This window comes from Schistocerca nitens, chromosome 2 (assembly GCF_023898315.1).
Source record: "Schistocerca nitens isolate TAMUIC-IGC-003100 chromosome 2, iqSchNite1.1, whole genome shotgun sequence".
NCBI lineage: Eukaryota > Metazoa > Arthropoda > Insecta > Orthoptera > Acrididae > Schistocerca > Schistocerca nitens.
Genome location: NC_064615.1, coordinates 312,650,165 through 312,674,692, shown reverse-complemented (window position 1 = coordinate 312,674,692; position 24,528 = coordinate 312,650,165). Strand labels below are relative to the sequence as shown.

Below are 24,528 nucleotides of genomic sequence, written 5' to 3'. Positions count from 1 at the left end.
GAAAGAGGTCGTGTGATAGGGCTATGAGAAGTTGGATGTTTCTTCTCTGATACTGCAGAAAGACTTGGCAGGAATGTAGCCATACAACTGCTGGCAGCGTTGGTCATAGGAATGTACGGTCGCAAGGAGACTGGGCTCCGGACGGCCAAGTGTTTAGCTTGTGACTGGCGCATCGTAGTACACCCGCAGCAGCAATTGCAGCAGAATTTTGAATCACAGTGACACAACGAACTGTTAAAAATCGTTTACTTCAAGGACAGCACCGAACCAGAAGCCCTGTAGCTTGCATTCTACCAACGCCAAACCACCTCCATTTGCGATTTCAGTTTTGTCAAGGGAGTCTTCAGTGAATGGCATGGTGGAGGTCTGTTGGTTTTCTCACGAAAGCTCGTTCTGCCTCGGTGCCAGAGAAGGCCGTGTATTGGTTAGGTGCAGGCTAGCTGGGAGCCATCAACCAACCTGTCGTCGTGCTACGGACATGACCTACACCTGCAGTTATGGTCTGCGGTGTAATGTTGTATGACAGCAGGAGCACTCTCGTGGTTATCCCACGCACCCTGACTGCAAATTGTACATTAGTCTAGTGATTCACCCTATTGTGCTGCCATTCATGACCAGCATTCCTGAGGGTGTTTTCCAAGAGGATAACGCTCACTTCCATACCGCTATTGTAATCCACATACTCTACAGACTGTGGACATGTTACTTTGGCCTACTCAATCACCAAATCTGTCTCCGGTCGAGCACATGTGGGACACAATCGGGCGAAAACTCCAGCGTCATCTACAAACAACATTTAACTGTCCGTGACCAATCAAGTGCAACAGACCTGGAACTTCATGCCACATAATGACGTCCGGCACCTGTACAACATCTGCATGCATTCAGTCAACATTCTGGCTATTACATCAGTCATTAATGTACCAGAATTTCACATTCGCAGCGGCTTATCTTGCACTTACATTACCCTCTGATCTTGCAACGTTAATCACTTAAAGACAAACATATTCCCGGAAATTCATTACTCTACCTTTCTTCTCCCGTCTGTGCACTTGTTTCTTTGCTGGTACATTCGCGCAGTACTGGTGCAGATTAAGCTCAGCATCCCACATAAGACGCCGCTAAAGCAGCCAAAACAAAGCGGCACACTTCGTTGTTAAAGGTGGAGTACTTTGCGGTAATTCGTTTTCGGCAACAGTGGAAATGTCGCGGCTGCGTCAGAACAGACCAGCGTCACCGCTGTTGGTGAAAACAAATGGGCTTTTGTCTCCTCTAACGGCGTGTTACGGTTAGAGATCAGAAACGGAATGTAATGTTGCCCGTTGCATACTTCATAAATGAAGGCACATCTGTCAGGTCAGTGCTAACGGGCTTCCTTAGTTCCCACTGTTGTTTCCTTCGACTCATTGCCTTTAACTGATGCATGCAGAAGTGTAATGACACTCGTGACTTATTGATACTACACAAGACCAGTACACGATCTAGCTACTGTAAAGTAGCATCGACAAGGCGAAATGACAGACAGATGGATCAGATGGCCTTCAACAAAGCTGTGTTTTGTGAAACCGTGGACACGAAAATTAATTGAGGCAAAGTTCACAACTGCAGATGTGTTTCATTAAAAAAGGAGTGATGTCTGTAATAAGTTTCATGCTACAATCTGCATTCCAGACAAAATAACACAAATTTCGTCAAATGCAAACAAAATGGTTGTATTTCTGTTTATTCTGCCCCCTATCAACCCTTCCCCCCACCCCATCACGACAAAACATATGTGTCGCGTCACAGAAAAACTGAGCACAGAACGACATTACTGTTATATCCCTGCAACAAAAAACCACGCTATTTCTGTATTCATTTGATTATAGCAAGTTGCGTTTATGGGCTAACAGCGAATTATGCATCTAATCATTCGTAGCTTTCATTTTCATAATTAGTCACTATTTACATACTTCCCTTCACGCTCATGTCATGTTTGCTGGAACTGTCGTTACATACTTTGTAATGCTGTAATGCCTTCCCCGGCACGAATCCGCCCGGCGGATTAGTGTCGAGGTCCGGTGTGCCGGCCAGCCTGTGGATGGTTTTTAAGGCGGTTTTCCATCAGCCTCGGCGAATGCGGGCTGGTTCCCTTTATTCCCCCTCAGTTACACAATGTTAGCAATTGCAGCACAAACACTGTCTCCACGTATGCGTACACTGTAATTACTCTACCATGCAAAAATTTAGGGTTACACTCGTCTGGTGTGAGGCGTTCCCAGGGGGATGCACTGGAGGCCGAACTGCACAATAACGCTGGGTTTGGTGTGGGGCGGCGGTGGGGTGGGTGGACTGCTGTGGCCAGTTATGCGATTGTGAACCACTGACGGCTATGGCGGGACGAAGCCTCTCCGTCGTTTCTAGATAACCGGTTCAATGCACAATATATATAAGTATGTATGTTTACGACTGTGTAATACACTATGTGATCAAAAGTATCCGGACAACCCCAAAAACATACGTTTTTCATATTAGGTGCATTGTGCTGCCACTTACTGCCATGTAGTCCACATCAGACACCTCAGTAGTCATTAGACATCATGCGAGAGCAGAATGGGGCACTCCGCGGAACTCACGGACTTTGAACGTGGTCAGGTGATTGGGTGTCACTTGTGTCATACGTCTGTACGCGAGATTTCCACACTCCTAAACATCGCTAGGTCCATTGTTTCCAATTTGATAGTAAAGCGGAAACGTGAAGCGACACGTACAGCACAAAAGCGTACAGGCCGACTTCGTCTGTTGACTAACAGAGACCGCCGACAGTTGAAGAGGCTCGTAATGTGTAATAGGCAGACATCGATCAAGACCATCACACAGGAATTCCGAACTGCATTAGGATCCACTGCAAGTACTATGACAGAGAACTTGGATTTCATGGTCGAGCGGCTGCTCATAAGCCACACATCACGCCGATAATTGCCAAACGTCGCCTCGTTTCGTGTAAGGAGCGTAAACATTGGATGATTGAACAGTGGAAAAACGTTGAGTGGTACACAATGTGGCGATCAGATGGCACGGTGTGAGTGTGCCAGCGTGTGTAGTGCCAACAGTAAAATTCGGAGGCGATGGTGTTATGGTGTGGTAGTGATTTTCATGGAGGGGGATAGCACCCCTTGTTGTCTTGGGTGGCACTATCACAGCACAGGCCTACGTTGATGTTTTAAGCACCTTCTTGCTTCCCACTGTTGAAGAGCAATTCGGGGATTGTGATTGCGTCTTTCAACACGATCGAGCACCTGTTCATAATGAACGGTCTATGGCGGAGCGGTTACACGACAATAACATCTCTATAATGGACTGGCCTGCACCGAGTCCTGGCCTGAATCCTATAGAACTCCTTTGGGACGTTTTGGAACGCCGACTTCGCGCCAGACCTCACCGACCGACATTGATACCTCTCCTCAGTGCAGCACTCCGTGAAGAATGGGCTGTCATTCCCCAAAAAACCTTCCAGCACCTGGTTGAACGTATGCCTGCGAGAGGGAAAGCTGTCACCAAGGCTAAGGGTGGGCCAACACCATATTGAATTCAAGCATTACCGATGGAGGGCGCCACGAACTTGTAAGTCATTTTCAGCCAGGTGTCCGGATATTTTTGACCACATGGTGCAGATACATACACATCTATTTACGTATCTACAAACAGAACAATATTATAATTCCTTCCACATCATTTCGATAAAAGAATCATCTGGATGATCTGTTGAACACGAAGCTAATTGACTGACTAACTGTTCACTGATAACCCATCAGTCATTATATTAGTACATAATAATAATCTTGTCCATTTGATGCTTATGTAGTGGGGCACATTTTGTGACATTTCAACTTGCACTTGAGAATGACTATAAAGCCGAAATCATGACTATGTGAAATAAATGAGTAGTAATTTACAGTCTAACGCCGAAAATTGCTCTCAAAAAGACTGCGTATGTTGCGGGGATGCCGCATGCCAGTGGCTATACTGGCGAAGTTGTATACTTTCTCTCTTTAATTTGATTACCTTTTTCCCACAGAAAGGAGAAAAAAAATTTTCGAAAGGAAATCGGAAATCAGGAAAGGATACACGAAGACTTTCAATCAAAACAAATATTCCAGAATGAGATTTTCACTCTGCAGCGGACTGTGCGCTGATATGAAACTTCCTGGCAGATTAAAACTGTGTGCCCGACCGAGACTCGAACTCGGGACCTTTGCCTTTCGCGTGCAAGTGCTCTACCAACTGAGCTACCGAAGCACGACTCACGCCCGGTACTCACAGCTTTACTTCTGCCAGTATCTCGTCTCCTACCTTCCATGGCTAAGTCATATCTCTGCAATATCCTTTCTTTCAGGAGTGCTAGTTCTGCAAGTTTCGCAGGAGAGCTTCTGTAAAGTTTGGAAGGTAGAAGACGAGATACTGGCAGAAGTAAAGCTGTGAGTACCGGGCGTGAGTCGTGCTTCGGTAGCTCAGTTGGTAGAGCACTTGCCCGCGAAAGGCAAAAGGTCCCGAGTTCGAGTCTCGGTCGGGCACACAGTTTTAATCTGCCAGGAAGTTTCATATCAGCGCACACTCCGCTGCAGAGTGAAAATCTCATTCTGGAAACATCCCCCAGGCTGTGGCTAAGCCATGTCTCCGCAATATCCTTTCTTTCAGGAGTGCTAGTTCTGCAAGTTTCGCAGGAGAGCTTCTGTAAAGTTTGGAAGGTAGGAGACGAGATACTGGCAGAAGTAAAGCTATGAGTACCGGGCGTGATTCGTGCTTCGGTAGCTCAGTTGGTAGAGCACTTGCCCGCGAAAGGCAAAAGGTCCCGAGTTCCGAGTCTCGGTCGGGCACACAGATTTAATCTGCCAGGAAGTTTCATATCAGCGCACACTCCGCTGCAGAGTGAAAATCTCATTCTGGAAACATCCCCCAGGCTGTGGCTAAGCCATGTCTCCGCAATATCCTTTCTTTCAGGAGTGCAAGTTTCGCAGGAGAGCTTCTGTAAAGTTTGGAAGGTAGGAGACGAGATACTGGCAGAATTAAAGCTGTGAGTACCGGGCCTAAGTCGTGCCTCGGTAGCTCAGTTGGTAGAGCACTTGCCCGCGAAAGGCAAAGGTCCCGAGTTCGAGTCTCGGTCGGGCACACAGTTTTAATCTGCCAGGAAGTTTCAAAACAAATATTCATTTTATTTATATCACTGTATCCACATTTGGGACAGTAACGTGTAACCTAAGCAGGACTGCACGAATCAGTATGATACTGATCGCGAAAACATACAAAACAATAATTGTTTCAACATACAGCACATTTAATGAACGCCGACTAGATAATAATGTGAACCTGCTTTTAAAATTTTATAGAAAAATCCGAAGTTTCAGGCTGAAGATTATGAAAATAATAAATGCTTCAGTAGATACTTATAATTTGCACTGTCGTCATAAATTTATTGTTAGAAGTAAGTGGGAATGGATAAAAAATATCAGCAGCGAGATACGATCCAAAGACCTCGCGCTTATTAAACTAAGCGCTTGTTCGCTCGGCTGCGGAAACCATCAATACTAGTAACCACACAACGTATGTAAGCACGCCTAAAATTTCGAAACTCGGTTTCATCGAGAACGCTGAGAGTCCCATCGTCCTGTTCACGCATGTTGCCGTCCTAGTTGCGTCCGACACATCCCGTCAATATAAATGAAATCCGTGAGGGAAAATTCGTAACCCTTATCAGTATATCGTGACTGTACCTACGAACTTCCGCTGAATTTTTACTTCTACAGAACAAGCTGCAAAATCTGAAGTACTCGATGTTTTAATATCAGTATTACTTCGTAATGTAAGTATCAGTCATTTTCTAGAGCAAACGTGCCAGCAGACAGGTTTTGTACCGATACCGACGATGGTACTGAAGGCAGTTACGATTTTCCATTCGCCATGTGTGGCAGAGATAGCGTTATTCAGTCACGTAAATATAAACTGGTGCACGGCCCTAGGCGGACCGTGGGTACCGTCCGTAGCCTCAAGTTGGGTTTCCGCATGCAACAAAGTGAAGCCACAGCAAGTGACGTGACGGCTGATACGGCAGTGCCGTTTTGTTGTGCTGTTTTCAGCGCGCCTGTCGGAACTATCGTGGCACTGTTTTCAATATGGCACCACCTGGGACATTGTTGTCGTCGTTTGAGTTGTGGTATTAGAACTGAGCCAAGAAAAAAGCGAAAAATATAAATGTTGGGCCTCGAAAATTCATAATGTTTAAATAAACATGCTGGTTCATGTCAGTGGTTACCTCTGTGAGCGGGGCCAATTTGTGGTATGAAAAACACCCCTAAAACGTCACAGACCACTTCCGGATTGAACCTGTCCTTGCACACATTCAGGTTGAAATGCTTCAATTAGCTTTCGGTACACTCGACGACATGCGTCATTTTAATGTAGGAGGAAACGTCATTCATCAGACCACATTCGTTCCGCAAGTCAGCTGTTGTCCACGTTCGATGATTTCCTGCTCTTTGAAGATGTGCTGCGTGGTTTATATGAGTGAGCAATGGCCTCTTGTGAGATGACCGACTCCAAATGCTCATTGCATGCACTTCCCGCCGCAATGTTCTCTCGCTAACAGGTGGGATGGACGTTTACTCACTGCCTGCCGGAGTTGGAAGCGATTCTGATTCACAAGCCGTGAAACGGTTTCCAGTCCCATTCAGTCATTATCTTTTTCCGACCACAATTCTGCCGTCGTGTTTCGTGCCACGCGTGTTACACCACTGCTTGTCGACACGTTGAGCGGTCTGTCGAGAAGCACCAAGTCTAACAACTTGTAAAATGTAAATTTTCACGGCCGGAATTGTCACAGTTAATAAAATATTACGGGCTATTATGCCGTAGTCGAATGAATTTTGCTTTAAACCCCGACGTTTCGTCCCCATCTGTGGAGGACATTTTCAAGGGGGATCGTAGTTTTGTTGAATGTCCGATTCACACCCTGGCTCGCTACTGACTACAGCAAAATTCCTCTTCCGCGAGCTTCCGCGCAGTGACGTGACGTCACGTGTTTTGAATACGCGAGCGCAATTGGTCGTTGCACTGTGCGGAAGCGGAATTTTGCTGTATTCATTAGCGAACCAGGGTGTGAATCAGACATTCAACAAAGCTACGATCCCCCTTGAAAATGTCCTCCGCAGATGAGGACGAAACGTCGGGTTTTAAAGTAAAATTCATTCGACCACGGCATAATAGCCGGGGATATTTTATCAGTTGCGAAATCCAACAACTTGGCGCACCATATGTCCATGGGCACGGCAAAACGCGATTTCCCCTTTCTGTTCCTGCCACTTTGTCACGTTCTTATATGAACGCACGTTTACGAACAGTGTACTCTTGCAGCATAAATGTCACTGATCGTTGCTCCCCTAAGGTCATATAGCGTCGTGCGCGCATTTTAAAATAACAAATGCTGGCCGCGCGGGATTAGCCGAGCGGTCAGGGGCGCTGCAGTCATGGACTGTGCGGCTGGTCCCGGCGGAGGTGCCTCGGAATCGACTTGTATCCCTTCCTCGGCAGCGTTTCTCCTGATCTGATGGATTGTAAAGATAGTGTCCTTTCATTATGTAATACTTGACTTAAATTGCAGTTTTATATTTGCATTAATCATGTATTATTTGATACACACCTTGTCCTAACCAGATTTTTAAATGCCATTTCAGCAAATAACTCGGAACAACTGTACTAGATCGGCCGTCTTAGTGCGAAGATGAAACTGATCGGCCGCCATTGTCTCAGCTTTATATGCATACTGCAAAGTCACCGCTCGAACCTATCCTCATTCAGAAGTTTATCACGAAGTCCGATTCCTTTCTTGAAGTGTCATTTTATTACAAGGTCAACACCGAGACCAAATTTCTAATTATATTTTCACGGTCGGGGTTCATTGCGTTAAAGATGGGCCGACAATACAGGCTTCCCCGATTTTGATTGCTCCCGCAATGACCCCACTTGCGCTCTTTTGCTTATCTTATTCCTTACAACTAAAATTTAAAAAAATAACCTGCAAAGAAAGGCGCTTACAAATCTCATGTACGAACGTAAAATGTGAGTCCATAAAAGTCGAACAACAGAGGTTAAAGTAGGTTAAAATAGTGCATTCTTGATACATGGCATAAAACAGGAGACCCTCTCAGTTTCTATGACCGCCGGAAAGCCACTCGGAGAGCATAATCTACATAAAAAGACAAGAAGCCTCCAAATTAAAAGAGCGGAACCACCGAAAACAAAATCACACCCATAAGCACAGACCTTTGTACGTTTTGCAGTGGGAAGTATGGGATGTTGTGTCGTACAATAATTTATATTTTGCTTACAATGATTTCGCCTTTTTTAATTTGGCGACCTATGTCTTTTTATGTAACCCCTCCTCTGCCATAGTCTTCCCGGCAGGCCTAGGAAAGGAAAGGGTCTCCTGTTTTATGCAATGTACAGGGACGCACTAGTTTAACCTATGTTATTCGACTTCTGTGGGCTCCCATTTTATGTATACACATGCAATTTTTTCTTAAGAATTTCAGTGTAATTTCTGCGTAGTTTTTTTAATGCTAACAATTTGTATAGGTGTCATTACTTATTTATAGTTTCGCAGATGCATCAGAAGTGAGATATATGTCCCGAAATCGTGTTGTCCTTTCTTTTTAGGGAATAAAAGAAAATTGTAATGATCAAAAAGAAGCGTTTGGAGAGGTCCTTAACGCGTTGTAGCATTGAAATTACATATTGAAACTACACGTATTTTTATAATACGTAAGTATAAACATGAAATCCATCAGAAACGGATTTTTTTTTTTTTAATTTTATTTGGTTCAAATGGCTCTGAGTACTATGGGACTCAACATCCGAGGTCATCAGTACCCTAGAACTTAGAACTAGTTAAACCTAACTAACCTAGGGACATCACACACATCCATGCCCGAGGCAGGATTCGAACCTGCGACCGTAGCAGTCGCGCGGTTCCAGACTGAAGCGCCTAGAATCGGTCGGCCACTGCGGCCGGCCTAATTTTATTTGCTTTTGGGACGTGTCCGTATAACCATTTCAATAATGGAGTGCCGATTACTACGATACGAACGGCAAGGACAACTCAACACTAGTCCCAGAGCGGAGAAAGTCTCTGACTTGACCGGGAATCCAACCCTAACTTCTTCGATTAGCTATCCGTCGCGCTCGCTGCTCAGCTACCGAGGCGTGAAAATACGGCATCTTAGCTTCAAAGATGGCGGCTCCTTAATGAGCCAGTGGCTGGCTGGAGAAGGAAAGTGGCGTCACAAAATTAAAAAGTTTTCAACTTCTGCATCTATCTACGTCTACATCTATACTCCGCAAACCACCCTGAGGTACATGACAGAGGGTACGTACATGACAGAGGTACAAGTTATTGTGGTTTTTCCTGTTCCGTTCATGTATGGAGTGCGGGAAGAATGATTGTTTGAATACCTTGTAGGTGGAGTAGTTATTCTAAACTTATCCTCACGATCCCTTCGTGAGCGATACGTAGAGGGTTGTAGTATATTCCTAGAGTAATCATTTAAAGACGGTTCTTGAATCTTTGTTTATAGACTTTCTCGGGATACTTCACGTCTATCTTCGAGAGTTTTCCAGTTCAGTTCCTCCAGTATCTCTGTGACACTCTACCGCGGATTAAACTAACCTGTATACCTTCGTACATCCATATTGAAATTGGATGAAGCTCGGACACAGCTCGTATAATTTTTGTTAAAAATTAAACTCCTAAAGCTGTACTTACGATTTTATATTTATTTGGCTACTAGTTTCGACGTTGCGTCAACGCCATCTTCAGGCACTATATAACAACACTATACATAAAGCAAACAATGTGGACATCAGTAGTCTGTGAGCTAGTGTACAAAATAAATATATTATAAACATATTATACATAGGATGAATTCATTAAAAGTAGTTACATTCCGTTTATTTTCACTAAGATGCAGTTTACCTTGAGATGGACAATTTTTATGGTACAAACAAGTACAAATGATGTTAAATATACACGGCTATTTCCGTTATGGATCAATACTAGACATTAGAATAAAAATAAGGGTACATATAAGTCCAGGTGATATGCCATTACTCTTAGGGAGTTCGATTTTAACACAATTTTAGTACCGTTTTATGCCTATATTATTATCTCTAAGAGTAATGGCATGTCACCTAGACTTGTGTATACCCCCATTTTTATTCTAATGTCTGGTATTGACCTATAACGGAAGTAACCGTGTATATTTAACATCATTTGTACTTGTTTGTACCATCAAAATTGTCCATCTCAAGGTAAATTGCATCTTAGTGAAAATGAACGAAATGTAACTACTTTTAATGAATTCATCCTTTATATAATATGTTTATAATATATTTATTTTGTATACTAGCTCACAGACTATTGATGTCGCACATTGTTCGTATTATGTATGGTGTTGTTATACACTACTGGCCATTAAAATTGCTACACCAAGAAGGAATGGAGATGATAAACGGTATTTATTGGACAAATATATTATACTAGAACTGACATGTGATTACATTTTCAAGCAACTTGGGTGCATAGATCCTAAGAAATCAGTACCCAGAACAACCACTTCTGGCTGTAATAACGGCCTTGATACGCCTGGGCATTGAGTCAAACAGAGCTTGCATGGCGTGTACAGGTACAGCTGCCCATGCAGCTTCAACACGATACCACAGTTCATCACGAGTAGTGACGCATATTGCGACGAGCCAGTTGCTCGGCCACCATTTACCAGACGTTTTCAGTTGGTGAGAGATATGGAGAATGTGCTGGCCAGGGTAGCAGTCGAACATTTTCTGTATCCAGAAAGGTCCGTACAGGACCTGCAACATGCGGTGGTGCATTATCCTGCTGGAATGTAGGGTTTCGCAGGGATCGAGTGAAAGGTAGAGCTACGGGTCGTAACACATCTGAAATGTAACGTCCACTGTTCAAAGTGCCGTCAATGCGAACAAGAGGTGACCGAGACGTGTAACCAATGGCACCCCGTACCATCACGCCGGGTGATACGCCAGTATGGCGATGACGAATACACGGATGCGACCATCATGATGCTATAAACAGAGCCTGGATTCATCCGAGAAAGTGACGTTTCGCCATTCATGCAATCAGGTTCGTCGTTGAGTACACCATCGCAGGCGCTCCTGTCTGTGACGCTGCGTGAAGGGTAACCGCAGCCACGGTCTCCGAGCTGATAGTCCATGCTGATGCAAACGTCGTCGAACTGTTCGTGCAGATGGTTGTTGTCTTGCAAAAATGGTTCAAATGGTTCCGAGCACTTTGGGACTTAACATCTGAGGTCATCAGTCCCCTAGAACTTAGAACTACTTAAACCTAACTAACCTAAGGACATCACAGACGTCCGTTCCCGAGGCAGGATTCGAGCCTGCGACCGTAGCGGTAGCGCGGTTCCAGACAAGCGCTAGTAATCGCTAGGCCACCCCGGCTGGCTCTTGCGAAAGTCCCCATCTGTTGACCCAGGGATCGAGATGTGGCTGCACGATCCGTTACAGCCATGCGGATAAGATGCCTGTCATCTCGACTGTTAGTGATACGAGGCCGTTGGGATCCACCACGGCGTTCCGTATTACCCTCCTGAACCCACCGATTCCATATTCTGCTAACAGTCATTGGATCTCGACGAACGCGAGCAGCAATGTCGCGATACGATAAACCGCAATCGCGATAGGCTACAATCCGACCTTTATCAAAGTCGTAAACGTGGTGGTACGCAATTCTCCTCCTCACACGAGGCATGACAACAACGTTTCATCAGGCAACGACGGTCAACTGCTGTTTGTGTATGAGGAATCGGTTGGAAACTTTCCTCGTGTCAGCACTTTGTAGGTGTTGCCACCGGCGCCAACCTTGTGTGAATGCTCTGAAAAGCTAATCACTTGCATATCACAGCATCTTCTTCCTGTCGGTTAAATTTCGCGTATGTAGCACGTAATCTTCGTGGAGAAGCAATTTTAATGGCCAGTTGTGTATACAGGGCCTGAGGATCTAGTAGCCAAATAAATATAAACCTTAAGTACAGCTGGAGGAGTTTTATTTTTAACAAAAACCTGTATACGTTCTATATACCTTTGTAGTCCTATCTGATACTGGTACCACACACTCGAGCAATATGCTAGAACCGGTCACACGAGTGATTTTTATACAATCTCCTCTTCAGACTAATTGCACTTCCCCGGTATTCTTATGTTGTGACGTGTCCAAAAGTAACGTTACTCGAATGGCGTCACAGTAATATGGGTGCTTCCGTACGCAACTTCGGTGATGCCATTCGAGTTGTGGCCAAATGGCGTTTTTTGTGTTGAATGTGGAGATCCGAACTTAGTCGTTTAGTTCTGAATCTTTGCCGCCTCCCTCCAGGCAGAGCACAGGCCTATTATCATGATGTAGCGGCTCTTGTCACAGAGGGTAGTGTTGCTGGTGACGGCCAGCAGGTGACGCACAGTGGCGGTGACGTCTCGCTGTGTTGGCAGGCGGCGGCGGCTCGCCGGCGCGCGCAGCGGCCCACCACGTGGGAGCGGCCGTCGCGCTTCGGCGTGTCGCGGCTCGCGAGCTGTGCGCAGCAGCGCCGCCAGCGGTCCGCCAGCTTCTCCGACTGCGGTGGCAGCTGCTGCGAAGACGTCATCTCCGTCTCCTCCTTCTGGTGAGTACAACCTTACCATATTCCGAAACCTCAAAATGACACCCTCAATAGGATTTTTTTAAATTTATTTTGTCTTAGGCAGCAATGACCATACAGCCAGTAGCAGTCACAAGAGTGGCAAGACAACAGAACTGTAAATATCACAATAGAACAATGATGAAAGTTTCAAGTACAAGCATAAGTTCTCAGTCTAAAATACGAGGGGCGTTCAATAAGTAAAGCAACACATTTCTTTCCTCAGCCAGTTTCGGTTGAAAAAAATGCGGAATTTGTTAAGGGACATTTTGCAATGTTCCCACTTCATCCCCTATAGTTTCATGAAGTTGCGACCCCTTGGCGGGACTGTAAAAGTATCCTTCAAAATGGCGTTCCAAGGAGAGAGCTGTCACTGAGTTTCTTTCGGCGGAAAACCAGAGCATCGCAGGTATTCATACGCACTTGCACAGTGTCTACGGAGACCTGGCAGTGGACACAAAAGCGCGATGAGTCGTTGGTCGAGGCGTCTGTCACCATCGCAACAAGGTCGGGCAAACGTATCGCATCTCCCGCGTGCCGGCCGGCCGAACATAGCTGTGACTCCTGCAATGTTGAAACGTGCGGACACTCTCATTCGAGGTGATCGACGGTACACAATCAAGCACCTCGCTACACAACTGGACGCCTCTGTTGGTAGTGATGGCACACTCGTCCACCAGTTATGGTACTCTATGCTGTGTGTGTGTGTGTTTGTGTGTGTTCGCTGGGTCCTTACTGCCTGGCGGAAGACCATAAACAGCAGCGAAGGACCAAAAAAATGGTTCAAATGGATCTGAGCACTACGGGACATAACATCTGAGGTCATCAGCCCCCGTAGAACTACTTAAACCTAACTAACCTAAGGACTTCACACATATCCATGCCCTAGGCAGGCTTCGAACCCTAGACCGTAGCGGTCGCGCGGTTCCAGACTGAAACGCCTAGAACGAACGACCATATGTGCGGAATTCCTTACGCGTTATGGGGCTCACCGTGACAATCTTTTTGTCGAACATTACCACAAGAAATGAAATATGGGTTCATCACTTCGAACGGGAAATCCCAATATCCAATGAAGGATGCACTCCACGGGAAGGAGACGTGAATGTTTGGGAGCTTATTGATGCAGCAAGATACTGGCCCCGACGCCTATTACCACAGCAGGGATATAGTCCCTCCCAGTAAGGCGGCATAAGGCTGTCGCATGTAACGGAGATTATGTTCGTAAATAGGGTATTGTAATCAAAAGAAAGGGGAATAATAGTGAACTGAAAAACCCCAATACAACCAACCTGCTTTCAGCAAACAACAATGTTTCATTACTTATTGATCGCACCCCCCACCCCACCCCCCACCGGGACTCGCATTCGGGAGGACGACGGTTCAATCCCGCGTCCGGCCATCCTGATTTAGGATTTCCGTGATTTCCCTAAATCGCTACAGGCAAATGCCGGTATGGTTCCTTTCAAAGGGCACGGCCGACTTCCTTCCCCGTCCTTCCCTAATCCGATGAGACCGATGACCTCGCTGTCTGGTCTCCTTCCCCGAAACAACCAACCAACCAACCCACCCCCCACTCCCCGTTCGAGCAAGGCTGCTTCCATCATGAAAGGACGGTATCCACAGAAACTGATACAGTAGTTAAAAGGTGGACGTCGGTGTCAATTACAAATATAAGTTTTTAATATAAAACAAAGTCCCCCCCCGGTAGCTGAGTGGTCTAGCCGGCATGGTAGCTCAGCGTGTTCGGTCAGAGAGCTGGTTGGCCTCTGTAATAAAAAAAAAAAAAAAAAAAAAAAAAACGGAGTGGAAGGATCAACAAAACGAACTTGAACGGATGTCATGTGACATCCGCAACAACCAAACACAACGAAGGAAATGGAAAAAAAAGGATGGTCAGCGCCACAGAATGTCAATCCTAAGGGCCTGGGTTCGATTCCGCTAAGGGACTGGGTGTTCTGTTGTCCTAATCATCATCATTTCATCCCCATCGACGCGCAAGTCGCCGAAGTGGCGTCAAATCGAAAGACTTGCACCCGGCCAGCGGTCTACCCGACGGGAGGCCCTAGTCACACGACATTGACATTTTTTATGTAAAACAAAAACAGAAGATTGTCATGCTGTTTTCGAGCCGGGATGGTTCCATTTGACGGCAAGATACACAGCAACGTGTAGTTTAAAGCTGAATAGCAGCATCTTTTAAATAGGCCGCGAGGATATTGTACTTGCATGCATCAAACCAATAAAGCAAAGCAGTGAGACTTGTAGGGTGGGGGGGGGGGGGGGGGGTAGTTTATCCCCTCTCAACCATTTCCTCAGCTACAGCGGCCGTGGTCTGCCTGCGTACTTAAGTGGTCAGCACGTCTGACTTCTATACAAGAGGACCGGGTTCGATTCCTGCCAGGTGGGAGATTTTTCTTCGCTCGGGGACTGGGTGTTACTTTGTAATCATCATTGAAACGAAGTCGGCGACGTGGTGTTAAATAAAATGACTTGCGCCAGGCGGCCGAACTACCCGAGATGGAGTGTCCCGGACAATAATGCCAAACCCAGAATTTCATTTCATTTTTGAGCTGTCGTGTACTTGGTATACGCTATTATGACGTTGTTCAGATTCACCATTGCCATTGGGCCCTTATCGTAGTGTCCAGAAGCGAAAATTTTTAACCGGCGTAGGTGGGCGGGGTAATACCTGTGTACCAGCATCATGCGTATGTTGCTTGTCACATGACGTCTACTGAGCTTCACTGAAGCCAAGTAATATAACGCCAAGTGGCTGCCCTTCCTCAACGAGATTGGTCATCTCGCTTTTAGAGCGGTTGTAGTCCGCACCTCGATAGGAGGGTAGATGTAAATGTGCATTTCCTCTTCGGCATAATGAGAATTATCAGATTATTTTATACAAAAGAGGAATGAAGAATGATCAAAACGCATTGTTCAGGTATAAAAAATCTTAACTTAAAAAATAACCGATCGGCCTAAGGCGCTGCAGTCATGGACTGTGCGGCTGGTCCCGGCGGAGGTTCGAGTCCTCCGTCGGACATGGGTGTGTGTGTTTGTCCTTAGGATAATTTAGGTTAATTAGTGTGTAAGCTTAGGGACTGGTGACCTTAGCAGTTAAGTCCCATAAGATTTCACACACATTCACTCAAAAAACAGAAAACAGGAGAAGAAGAATTGGTTTTATGAACAAATCCTGAAATTGTTGATTACTTCCGCAACAAAAACACTAACTAAATTTCAATGGAACTAAAAACCAGTCCAAGATACAAATATTTTATTTTTCATTCAATGACTAGTTTCGGTCCGAGACCTAATTTCAAATCAACCTACAGGGCAGAAAACCAAATTTACACTCATGCATAATATAGTTATTACCAAATTCTTAAGCATATGCCAAATGTACAGACCCTATCGCTTTAAACTTACATAACAAAGTCGAAAATGGCATTTCCGAATATGTCAAAAAATGTATAATATGCATTTACAGTGCATACAGACAACCGGCAGTTTACTCCTTCCTCTGTTGCCAGGAAATCTCGGGATACGCGCCGTATGTGACGTTGCTGTGTTTTATTGGTCAGTGATTTTACGTATTTGACTCTTCTTGGTAAAGATTTGAAAAGTTCTCCTATTGTTTTGTTTTTTAATACTGTTGTTGCTGTTTACATTTAATGATTTTTACGTGCCTAGATGGTATACAATTTTGTAATACACGCCGTATGTGCCGCTGCTACGTACTACTGGTCAGTGATTTTAAATATTTGACTCTGTTTGGTAAATATTTTAATTTTATTTTTATTGAGAACTTCTACTGTTATTGGATGAATTGTTGTATCCTTGATGGTAAGAGAACATTTTAATAAACAGAAAGGTTTTCTATATCCTGATAGGGACGCAAAATGGAGTAGTGAGTGATACAGTTGATCCCTTTACGTCCTGATAGAAGAATACAGATTATGAGTAAGATGAAACGGTACATATTGATCACGATTCACCTCATTGTATATGAGAAATAGTTTAATCCCGTAAAAACCATTTCCGCGAGCAGCCAGGTTAACTCCACACAAATTCGTACTAGAAATCATATTTTGGTAAATGCTACAGTGGGAAACTAATTCGTCAAGATATTTCATTTCCGCAACGGAGAGCAGATAGCAATGCAGTGGGCAACTAAGTAAACCTAGAAGTGAATTGCATTACTGTGCAAAGTGGTCATATTTTCGGAAACCTATGTCGCCTCACATTTTATTAATTGACGAGCAAGTAAAACTGTTCATCGAAATTGGAGTGATTTGTCACAGGGACTTATTCGCGAACCTTATTTACACAACATAGGCTTATTTTTCTTCTGTCGATCTCCAATTTTGTTATAAAATGACAGGTTTACGATAATGTCACCCATCCTCAGAGCACATGTCGTAAATACAAACTTATCTGACTTAACGAAGCTATCATACAACAGACAGCTCCTTTAAGACAGGTTACCCTGTGACTACGAAATATGATCTGAAGATGATCAAAATTGTCCGATACTTCTCATTCTGTAAGAAATGTGGGGATCGACAGAAAGCAGATAAACCTGTTTTGTATAAATAAAGGTCGCGAGTAAGTCCATGTGACAAATAAGTCCAGTTTTGATAAACAGTTTTAGTTACTCGTAAATTAATAAAATGTAATTCGATGTCGAAGGATTACTAGTGATTTTGAAATAAAAATACCGATCGATGGACAGGAAACAAACATATTTTGTAATTAAAACTGGTGATAGATAAATAAATCCACAGAGAACTCAGTATGATTTTATGTAATTGTCTGATAAGAAAAAGCAACTTTAGGAAAAGGAAAATTTGCGGAAGAATACTGCACTCATCGACACAATCTGTGAAGTCAGGTGCTGCAACACAGTGAAGAACATACCATGCTGCGCCAGGACGCTAAAGCCCTGGAAGGGGCGCAGAGCAGCGTCAGTGGTGTCAGAACAGAAATGGAAGGCGAGGGTGTTGAATATAAGTTTGACGGTGGCGAAGTATCTGGGAGTGCTGGAGATACATTTCGGCCGGCCGCTGTGACCGAGCGGTTCAAGGCGCTACAGTCCGGAACCGCGCTGCTACTATGGTCGCAGGTTCCAATCCTGCCTCGGGCATGTATGTGTGTTATGTCTTTAGGTTAGTTAGGTTTAAGTAGTTCCAAGTCTAGGGAACTGATGACTTCAGATGTTAAGTCTCACAGTGCTTAGAGCCATTGGAACCATTTTTGATATTTCGATAATTAACAATCTTAGACATAAGACTGAGGCTACAAGACAGGTGTAAATATTCAATAGGAAAATTATCGAGAAAGTTTTATTTTAATTCAGTGAAGAAAGCACTAAAATAATATGGTGCGATACGGTTTAAGGTTGTACGATGGTAGTTGGTGTCAAAAACCAATCGGAAATAGTAAGTGATAACATAAAAATAATAAGTTAGGCCTATTATTTCGTTTAATCACTTATCTACAAACCAACTTGAAGAAAATGTTGGCATCCTCAAGCTGAGCTCAAAAAAAAAAAAAAAAAAAATGGTTCAAATGGCTCTGAGCACTATGGGACTCAACTTCTGAGGTCATTAGTCCCCTAGAACTTAGAACTAGTTAAACCTAACTAACCTAAGGACATCGCACACATCCATGCCCGAGGCAGGATTCGAACCTGCGACCGTAGCAGTCGCGCGGTTCCGGACTGAGCGCCTAGAACCGCTAGACCACCGCGGCCGGTTTTCTTCTTGAATTTCAGTATTCTTTTACGAGTATAAAAACTGAAATCACCTTCATATTGTGTGAAAGACCGCTACAACGCTCCAAAAGTATTGTTGACCTGCTAGGTTTCACACTTAATGACTTTTACATGTCAACGTGGCATACAAGTTAACTTGATAACATTCGTGTAGTAACCTTCTACGGACACGGTTAGGTAAATGAAACAACAAAATACAATCAAATAAACAACAATTGGGTTTCGAAGACGGGACGCAAAACTGACGATGACTGGAGCCACTGTGCCACCATTTCGGTTGAGACTGTCGCACGCTAAAAGGCATTTAAATTACATCGAAAACTTTGACCGTTATTTTCTTCGAAAAGGTCGTGTATCCGGGTATAAGCTGAGAGACGTTTTCGTACGAGGCATGTTTTTTAAGTAAGTTCCGTTTGAACATAAGTACACAACGAAAGGTTATTTCAGAACAGTAAATTTATTTTCAGAAAATACATACTTCACACTATTTTTCAACATAGCTGCCGAGTTTGTTGAAACACGTATCATGCCTCTCAACAAATTTTAAAATACCCTCATCATAAAAACTTGGCACATGCTCCGATAACCAAGAGTTCACTGCCTTTTTCCCTTCGTCGTCATCATGTAACAGTTGCCACTGAGGTATTGTTTGAGGTGGAGGAACAGATGGTAATCGCTCGGAGCAAGATCAGGACTGTAGGGTGGGTGGTCTAAAACTTCCCAGCCAAAACTGTCCAGTAAATCGCGGGTCTGACCTGCAGTGTGAGGTCTTGCATTGTCACGGAGAAGTACAATTCCCTTTGTCAGCATGCCGCGTCTTTCGTTTTGAATCGCTCCACGTAGCTTTCTCAGGGTTTGGCAGTATGCTTCTGCATTGGTAGTGGATCCTTGTTGCATGAAGTCGACCAACAAACACCATGCCTATCCCAAAACACCGACGCGCTCGGACAGAGTCTGTTTGGCCTTCACCTTTACAGGCGAGTGTGTGTGTGTGTGTGTGTGTCTCCATTCCATGTTCTGTTGCTTCAATGCGGGCGTGATATGCAAAAGCCATCTTTCGTCTCCAGTTACGAGCTGACTCAAGAAGCCGTCACCTCCTTCGTGATAACAAGTCAAGAAGTGCATCGCACACTCAAATCTTTGGTTTTTGTGGTCCTCTGTTGGATGTTTCGGGATCCAACGGGAGCACGGTTTCCTAAACTTTAGGTGTTCAGAAACAATGTTGTAAAGCGCCTGTTACTGTGAAGCGCCTGTTGTCACGAATCCTCGCTTCAGCTGAAGCCACCAAATCGTCTGCAATGAAAGAAAGGCGACCGGAGCGGTCCTCATCATGGACGTTGTCACGGCCGTCTTTGAATTCTCGTACCCACTTCCGCAATTTGCTCTCACACATAACAGTATCACCGTACACTTCGCAAATCTGTCAATGAATTTCTGCAGCACACAGGTTCCTTGCTGACGAAAACTGTATCACTGAGCGAACCTCACACGCGGCGGGCGAGTTGATAGTCTTAAATATTTTGAAAGCACAGAACAGAACAGAACCGTACAGGTTAGCTACAGAGCTGAAACAGGGCACAGTTGTTCCCGAGGTATGCTGGTACACGACGCTCGCTTTCTTTGCGGTATGCGCACGAACTACTAGGGTCTATAACAAAACGGAACTTACTTAAAAAACACACCTCGTATATTTTGACTCCTCTTTCACTGAGCGAAGCTTCTGGGAACTCATATTGTGGCACTTGCCGTGTTCTCCTTGTCAAGGAAAAAACAGAAGAGGAAGACAGAAGGTTGCCTGCTTAGATGGAGGGCCATGAAAAAGACAGAAGTAGAAGACCGGGATGTATGAGAATATAGAAATCAATGGCGGCGAGTATGTGGGACGCGGCAACAGCTGTAGGAAGAAGGTTAGTGATTAAAACGTTGTGACCGGCCTTGGTACAACAGTTGGGGCTTGCTGGGAGCTGCGGCCCGCGAACAGGTGCCCTGTCTGGCCGCCACGTTCGCCGCCCAGCTACCAACTCGCAGCCGAGGTTAGGTCCTCCCTCGCCGGCCAGCTCAGCCACTGCCTTGCCTTCCTGTTGGCGGGGTCCGACGTTTCGCAACGCACTGCCGAATCGAGCCACCCGTATTATGACACGCAGCTTGTCCCTACACACCTTACGTCACCTGGCGTTGCGCAACGCGCGGCCGAGTGAATGCCCTGTGCCGCCAAGTCACTACACGTGTTGTTATCGTGTACGCGTATGCAGGTACCTCTGCAAATTAACATTTAACCTCGCAAAGGTCGCCAGCTGCCTTTAAACACACCGCCTTTCGCTGTAGCCGGAATGAGTAAGCTAGAAGATATTTCTGTTCAGGATTCCTGTGGAACTAAAAGGGCACACATACTATCTGTTGAGGGATAAGCCCACCGGGCAAAGTGTTAACCAGTCAGCACACGGAGCGTGCAGTGAAACGTTGAGCATTGAGCGTGCCTATTTTCTGCCGTCATAGCATGGAAAACGCGCGTTCGGGAGTCTTTCCGAATGTGCAGAGCAATGTCTAGCGTGTCAGATAGTCTGAATGTGAGTTTCAACGTAGACCACGGAGGTGGAAGAATGCCACTTACGTCTCTTCAATACAGAGTCGCGAAACACCATATTGGGTTTCAGTTGTGAGTCCATCAAAAATGCATTGTTGCCGGCCGCTGTGGCTGAGCGGTTCTAGGCGCTCCAGTTCAGAACCGCGTTGCTGCTACGGTCGCAGGTTCGAATCCTGCTTCGGGCATGGATGTGTGTGATGTCCTTAGGTTAGTTAGGTTTAAGTAGTTCTAAATGTAGGGGACTGATGACCTCAAATGTTAAATCCCATAGTGCTTAGAGCCATTTGAACCATTTGCATTGTTCTTGGTACAATTTGTTATAATTACACGTTACTTAATAAGATATCTACGATTAAAGCTTTCAAGATATCGTAAGATGCAAAATATGGACGTCATTAGAGTTCATTCATAGTCGGAGTGGCCTAAAAGGTAGATATGCATAATTGTAAAGTAGTACGTTGTCTGTTACTGGTTCGCGTCTCACTGGATATAAACATTTTTTCACTAACGTTTAGAGTTTTCTAATAGGCTTTGATACTTTATTATTAGCTTAATAGTAGTACATTCTACAATATTATTTAAATATTAGTGCGATCTTTCTTAAGAGTGAGTTTGTTCTATTGGATTTAAGTACAAGCAGCTTGATCGTCTTGCAGTAAGATATTTTGCACTTACTTCTTTCGTATTTTATATTTTAAATGTTGTAGAAATTCCGCTACTGAACAGAAATAGTGATCAAGTAAGAACGGCCTTAGCGTTTTACCAAAAATTGGGAATGGTGAAATAATTTTTATCTTATGTGGAGAACTAGTGTAAATTTGTGTCGCACAGTTTGTAATTGAACTTTTGTAGGCCGGTTTCCCTATTGATTGGGCACAGTACTTTCCTTTTACCCTTATGACACGTTTATGGATACTGAACTTTTTATTCATGTATACTGGCGACAGAACAACATAACTAGCATATGGACGAGGGAGAAAATACGCCGTTTAATAGAGCCAGCGTTGAATTTTACGGTATGCACAAGTCGCATCGTTTCTGAGCGTTCAGCAGCATGTTCAAGTTGAAACGCTAAATGTTGGTGTTCGAGAGAAAACGCTGGTCGGTTTAGGGAGCTGCAGATGGTACTGAACTGGTGCCAAGAGGTCATCTCATTTTCCAGTGCTGGCGTCGTCACATTGAAGTTCCGTTTATATGAAACCTGCGCAGTAACGTGGGTCGTCGTGAAGACCTGACAGAATGACAGAAAGGAGCTACAGTGCTTAAACCCTCCTAAGATCACACTGTGACTACAACGAATGATGCACCACCCGCATCCATGTAACACGAGTTAACGGCACTGGGCATGAAAAGATCCAACCAGAGGCGAGTCGCACACCTTGTCAGTGACAGTCGGTTTCAAACCCGGCAGGAATTTCTGCCGCCGGTGTGCTACTGCGCAAAACAACCGCGAGCATCAGGCTTCCTCCGCAAGGCAGACGAAGCAGTTTAAGTTGTGTACAATGTCTGGCTATAAACTAACGAGACTGATGCTGTCACAAATGACGCATGTGCCAAAGATGAACAACCAGTAGGTTAAAGCATGAAGCCTTCTCAGTTGATTGCCGCATCTCTGCTGCCTGTAGACAAATCAGTGAGGCCGTAGCCTTCGTTTGTGTAATAGCTGTTATTTTGTTTTGCTGGAAAAATGATAAGTCATTCATATGGAATCTGTGCAGTATTTAGGGTCGTCGTGGGGACCTGACAGAATGGCAGAAGGAAGCTGTAGTGCTTAAACCTCCCTAGGACTACACTGTATCTACGAATAGTACGTCACCCGCATCCATGGATAACGCATTAACAGCTCTGGGCGTTCGTGAGTTTCACATGAAACTTGGATAAACTGCTACAGAAACCTATTTTTTACTAAAAAGTATGTGGCGAAGACTTTTTATCACATACATGAGTTTTTGAGTGGTTCAAGCGTTTCCAAGTGGGCCTAGAAGACGTTGAACGTGACTCATGCCTTCAGTATAAAAATGGAAAAAGTAGGTAATGTGATTCGATGTGAACGTTGATTGAGTATTCGATCGATTGTGAAACTGTAGAAATTGATAAACAATACGTAAGGCAAATTTTACGTAACCAATTTAACACGAGAAAAGTGTTTGCGAAACCGGTGCCGAAGACTCATGAAAATGTTTGTACTGACACTTTTTAACACCACTGAAAATGATGCTAATTACTTGGAAAGAGCGATAACACGTGAAAAATCATGGTCTTCCAAGTACGGTCCAGAAACTAAGCGCCAGTCTACGTATTGGAAGGACCCAGCGTCACAGAGAGCGAAACAAGCTCGAATGAGCAAATCGAGATTCGAAGCGATAACGACTGTTTCTTCAATATTCATGGAATTATGTATCTTCACTGGGTTCCTGAAGGTCAGACTATTAATTATCATTACTACCTTTAGGTCGCTACGGTCGCAGGTTCGAATCCTGCCTCGGGCATGCATGTCTGTGATGTCCTTAGCTTAGTTAGGTTTAAGTAGTTCTTAGTTCTAGGGGACTGATGACCACAGATGTTAAGTCCCATAGTGCTCAGAGCCATTTGAACCATTTTTTGAACCTTTAGGTTCTTGCGCAACTACGTAAGAAAATAAGCGAAAAAAGACTCGCATTGTGGAAGAACTAGTCTTACGTTCTGCATCAAGACAACGCACCAGCTCATACCGCATTGTCTGTTGAGAGGATGCTAGTGAAGTGCACCATTCCACTGTTAGACCACTCACCTCATTAGCCTGACTTAGCACCTTGTGACTTTTATCTAATCCCCAAGGTCAAATCCGCGTTAAAGGAGGAAGATTTCAGTCTGTTGAAGCAGTAAAAGGGAAAGCGGCACGCGTCATCAAGGGGCTCACAGAGGGAGACTTGCAGCACTGTTTACACCAATGGAAAATTCACACGGAGCGTTGTAGGTACGGAGAAGGCGAATACATAGAGGGTGACAGTAACTGAATAAATATGTTTTTCAAATAAAATATTTTACGGCAGTAGATCCGTTATTTTATAGCCCCGTACATTTAAACTTGATCGCACAGACATTGAGCCAAAACCTGTATCCAAAATAAATTAAGAGGGTTTGCTGTTTAACGTAATATGACAGAATGTTAAGTTCTTAGTTTTCACAGCTGCAACTGCGGATTTGTAGATGACAGATAAAACTATATATCCCAATTCACTGAAAATATTTTGTGCCACTTTCCTTGTTATTCATTGCGAGGCTAGAGTTACTACATATATGTAAAAGAGTGTGTGGATGTGTCTAATCAAAATCATCCAGCTAACACTCTCTGGCTATTCTTACCACACAAGAAAAATATTACGTCAACCGCTACAATGTGACAATGTGAATTACTCAAGTTTAATGGCTTTTCAGTT

The 24,528-nt window shown here is 44.4% G+C and overlaps 1 non-coding gene across 1 annotated transcript; it reads left to right on the top strand.

Moving 5' to 3' along the window:
• Positions 1-5,075: 5,075 nt before the first annotated feature.
• Positions 5,076-5,150, top strand: Trnas-cga (transfer RNA serine (anticodon CGA)). The gene has a single exon. It is a non-coding gene; the product is annotated as a tRNA-Ser (tRNA).
• The last annotated feature ends 19,378 nt before the right edge of the window (positions 5,151-24,528 follow it).